This window comes from Zingiber officinale, chromosome 8B, assembly GCF_018446385.1.
Source record: "Zingiber officinale cultivar Zhangliang chromosome 8B, Zo_v1.1, whole genome shotgun sequence".
In the NCBI taxonomy this organism is placed as follows: domain Eukaryota; kingdom Viridiplantae; phylum Streptophyta; class Magnoliopsida; order Zingiberales; family Zingiberaceae; genus Zingiber; species Zingiber officinale.
The window spans coordinates 57,911,270-57,916,678 of NC_056001.1; the positions used below are offsets into that span (position 1 = coordinate 57,911,270).

General features: G+C 38.0%; 1 non-coding gene across 1 annotated transcript; it reads right to left on the reverse strand.

Annotated features, from left to right (window-relative positions):
• Positions 1-594: 594 nt before the first annotated feature.
• On the reverse strand, positions 595-700 carry LOC122018258. The gene has a single exon (XR_006121685.1). It is a non-coding gene; the product is annotated as a small nucleolar RNA R71 (small nucleolar RNA).
• Between the last annotated feature and the right edge of the window lie 4,709 nt (positions 701-5,409).

Here is a 5,409-nt window from a genome sequence, read left to right on the forward strand (position 1 = left end):
TTTATTTTTGTTTCTCTTTATTTTCTACGTTCTTATTAAAAAGCCTAAAAATATATAATATTATTTTACTCTTTTCTTTATTATATTCCATATCTTGTTTTTGCATGCGAAGAGCTAATCTTTCAGAACAGTTTCTACCGTTCGATCCAGAGATCGATAGGATTTTCTTGAGAAGAAGAAACTTATAGAAAACATTTCAAGCCGCACAAGAATCTTTAGAGATGGCTGACAAACTGTTGAAGGACTACGCATCACCTTATGCACGACGGGTTTGATCTAGCATCACTCGACTGCCAATTGAAACCAACAACTTTGAAATCAAGCCTACAGTAATCCACATGGTTCAGCAAAATCAATTCGGAGGAGGACCGCACTATGATCCAAATCACTACTTAGAGCTTTTCTACGAGATTTACGGTACTATGAAAGTGAACGGGGTCCCTCCAGAATCAGTAATGTTACTACTTTTTGGATTTTCCTTGAAAGACAGAGCCAAGCAGTGGCTAAATTATTTTTCAGCAAACAGCATAACATCTTGGGAGCAGTGTGAGCAGAAGTTTCTGGACAAGTTCTACCCACCAAGCAAAACAGCCCACATGAGGAATTTGATCGCAAGCTTCAAACAGATAGACTCAGAATTATTATTTGAAGCCTGGGAAAGATTCAAAAGTATGTTGAGACAGTGCCCCCATCATGACCTTAAGAAATGGTTGGTCCTACACGCAATATTCTACAATGAAATCAATTACACACAAAGGTATCCCTCGATTCTGCAGCAGGGGGAGCATTAATGAACAAGAGCCTTGATGAAGCTGAAGAGATTATAGAGAATGTGGTACGGAACCACCATCAGTGGGCGACTGAAAGATCTGGTAGTTCTTTCCCAGGGAATACAATAAAGGCGTCAGGAAAATTCGACGTAGATGCAGTCACACTCATGTCTGCAAAACTGGACGCTCTTGTTGGGATCGATGTGCCTGCTAAAGGGGGGGGTGAATAGCGTCTTGTTGCGCGCTTGTCGGTTGCATCTTGATGATGATATGCAGCGAAAATAAAATACAAGACTCACACAATGCTAACAAGTATATTTACTTGGTATCCACCTTAAGAAGAGGTGACTAATCCAATATCCACACACGACATGCTATCTCAACTAAGAACAACTCCTTCTCAGTTACAGCCGGAGGCGGAGAAGCCTCGTACAAATCCACACACTGTTGGAACTTTCGGGCCGCAAAAATCGCTTTATGTGTTGCGAAAACCCCGAAGTTCCATGCCACCGGATCCGTGCGAAGATTAAAATTTTCGTGTACATGTTTTCTAATCCTAGATCTGCACTAGATCTACATGATAGAGAATTTATACCTTTGATGCGAACCCCTTCGCTTATTCCGCTCGTCCAAATGTTGTCGGATCTCGAGTGTGTTCAAGTGTACACACCTTTAGTAGTATCCACACGAACAAGAAGTGATTCTCAAACCACTCTAGATGGAGAAGAGAGCACCACAAGTGTGCTAGCACTCCCAAGGGCTCTCAGATGGGATTGGAAGAAGAAAGGAGAGAAAAAGAAGAAGAGGATTCTCATACACTTCTCTAAACTCTCTACTTACCCTTTCTTCTTGGATTAAACTCACTCACCTTCACCCTTCTTGCTTGGAACTTTCGGCCAAGAGGAGAATGAGAACAAGAAGGAGCTAAGGAGGAAGAAGACAACAACCAATAATCACTCTTCAATGTCAATGAATCCCATATTCATTTGGCCGGCCACACATGGAATGCCAAGGGTCTTTGGCTCTTGGCATTCCATGCCTCTAGCTCTCCCTTGATGATGTGGAGATGATGTGGCAAGGATGTATTGGTTAGCCATGCCATGTAGGATGAGTCAACCTTCACCAAGTGGCATTTCATCAAGTCAAACTTGATGTTTCAACTTCCAATTTAGTCAAGTCAAAATTGACCACTTCTCTTCCTTGTTGAGTTAAATCCAACCTTTGATTCAAGTCAATTTCAATTTAATGAATCTCAATTCATTAATATAAATTGACTCAATGAATCAACTCTAAATTAGACTCATTTAACAATTGAATTCAATTGAGTCTAACTCAATAAGTCTAATTTGGATTACTCTTAATCCAATTTTGGTTCATCATATGAATCTAATCCAATTGGTTCATCATATGAACTTAATCTCCATCCACTTGTTCTTTGTGTGTGACCCAATAGGTTCTTGTAACGTTGGCAATGTTTCTAAATCTTATTTAGAAACATAAACAATGAGCGGCATCTAGCAATACATCATTGTTACCCAAATTACAAGAATGTTGAGATCCAACATCGTCTTGTGACTACTAATTGTGACACTTCACAATATATGATAATGTCCTTCTATCCTTAACATCTAGATTGATCAATTTGAGACATAGACCGTGTCATCCTCTAATCCATCTAAATTTCGAACTCCAAGTAGACTCACTCTAATCAAATGAGCTCAATATCTCATATTGACTCATTTGGGCATGGTCATGCACTTAGTGGTCTCACTCTATCAAGAATAATGATGTCGCTCTTGTCATATAGGAGGGATAGATCTCATCTACATCACTCACATCCCTCTGCATAATTTGTTATATACCCAGTAATCGCCTTTATAGTCCATCCAATTACGGGTGATGTTTGACAAATCCAAAGTATGTAACTCCTTATGTAGGGAACCATGGTGACTTCAGGTCCAAGGACTGATAGTAGTCATACTAATAGTCACATGAGAAAGTATATGACACTCATATAACGATCCATGATACTTTCTTATGGCGGGTCATTCAGTATACATTCTCCAATACATATCCATGTATCAACTTGATATCTCTATATCCATGACTTGTGAGATCAAGTCATTGAGTTGACCTACATGCTAGTCTCGTCGCATTAACATTGCCCCTGAATGTTAATACTTGACTAGGAATGATTAAGAGTAGTGTTCTCTATATCATCTCACTATCGATTCAACCAATCGATTGATATAGATAAGAACCTTCTATTCAAGGACGCTATTATACTTAGTTATTTGGCACCAATACAAGTAAGTATAATAATCATAAAGAAATATCTTTATGTACATACAGGAATATGATACATCGAGTCCATATAATAATCATCATATGATTGACTTTAGGGCTCTAACTAACAATCTTCCACTAGCACTAGTGCCAATCAGTGTAGGGTCTAATACCCAATGATCTAGTGTGGCCATCATGCTTTCTCTGTGCCAAAGCCTTGGTCAAGGGATCAACGACGTTAGCCTCCGTGAACTCTTCCAGCTCACAGCACCACCATTCAAACAAAACATGAACCCAGACTGTGATATATAATCATCCTGGTTAGTTTGGAAGCTAGCATCACTGTAACCCTTTAGAGCTAGCTCATCATCACCTCCATATATCAAGAAATATTCTTTAGTCCTTCTCAAGTACTTAAGAATATTCTTGACCGCTATCCAGTGACTTTCACTTGGATCTGACTGGTATCTGCTTGTCATGCTCAAAGCATACGAAACATCAGGACGAGTACATAGCATGACGTACATGATAGATCATATGGCTGAAGCATAAGGGATCTTATCCATGCGGTCTCTCTCCTCTCTAGAAGAGGGACTTTGAGTCTTCGAAAGACTCACACCATGTGACTGTTGGAGTGTATACTGAAAGCCTAAGCTTTTGTAAACATTTGTTTTGAATAAAGAATCACATTTGGTCAAATTATCTACATTTGTTTGTAGTTGTTCAATTAATTTATATTGTAGATAACATAGCATGTGGTGTCACATGCAGAAGATAATGTTATCAGTACCTTATAAATTATAAGCAGTAGCTCACGACCAAAATGGAAAGGAACAAATCATTAGAAGGTCGTAGTGTAATTAGGTATCAGTTTATCTTGACTGTATAATTACACTAGTACACTTAGAGTGTATTGAGTAGGACCATTTGAGGTCGTTTCTTTTATACTGACTTTATAAAGGAACATAGACCTCAGTTATTATGGAAGTGTGTGCTCTTAATCCTAATATAATAATAAACACATATATTCGATATTTATTTCTTTAATTTATCAATGAGTGAGATTTAGTTCGATGAATCAATAAGCCCGATAAATTGGGAAATGGTATCACTTATAGTGTGTGTTGTTGATTATAGAAGGAAAATGTGTCCTAGAGATACTAGGTTGATAATGTCCTCAAGAGGAGCTCATAAGGATTGTCATGTTAAACCCTGCAGGTGGACTTAGTCCGACATGATGATAAGGTTGAGTGGTACTACTCTTGGACTAAGATATTAATTAAATGAGTTGTCAGTAACTCACTTAATTAGTGGACATTCGATATCTTAAACACAGGGAGACTAACACACTCATAATAAGAAGGAGCCAAAAAATGTAATTTGGGATTGGTGCGGTAGTTCAATAATAGTTCTCTAGTGGAATGAATTATTATTGATAAAATTAAGTTGTGTGTTCGGGGCGAACACGGGATGCTTAATTTTATCGGGAGACCAAAACCAATTCCTCCTCTCGGTCCCTATCGTAGCCTCTTATTTATAGAGTATTATACCCACCTATACCCACCTTCTATACCCACCTAAAGGGGGCCGGCCAAGCTAGCTTGGGAACCAAGCTAGGGTCGGCCTAAGCATGAATTGGGGTGGCCGGCCCTAGCTTGAACCCAAGCTAGAGGGGCCGGCCATATTAAATTAAAAAGAATTTTAATTTTAATTTTTATTATGTGAAAGATATAATTTATTAAAGAGAATTAAAATTAAAATATCTCTCTTGTAAAAGATCTACAAAAAATTAAAGAAAGAGATTAGATCTCTTTCCTTATTTGTAGATTGGTGAGATATTTTATTTTCTCTTTAAAAATTATTCACATGTTGTAAAATTAAAATTATGGAAATTTCTTTTTATCAACCACGAAGAGATTTTTGAAGAGAAATTTTTAATTTTAAAATTTCCGGAAACAAATTAGGAAGTTTTAATTTGTTGATTAAAACTTGTCTAATTTATTTCTCCATGTGGTGGCCGGCCAATATAGTTTAATTTGGAAAATTTTATTTTATTTTTCTCAATTAAATCATGTCAAGGAAATTAAGGAAATTTTATTGTAATTAAATTTCCTAATTTGCCTAGGCCAAGGAATATAAAAGAAGGGGTGGGGGTGCCTTCATGAGGTGAACCTCTATTATTTCTCTCCCTCTTTTGTTCCTTGGTGTGGCTGGCCATCATCATCCTCTCCCTCTCTTCCTCTTGTGGTGGCCGAACCTCTCTCTCCCCTTGGAGCTCTCGTGGTGGCCGGATACTACTTGGAGAAGAAGAAGAAGGAGAGAAAGCTAGCATCTCTTGGAACTTGGTTGGTGT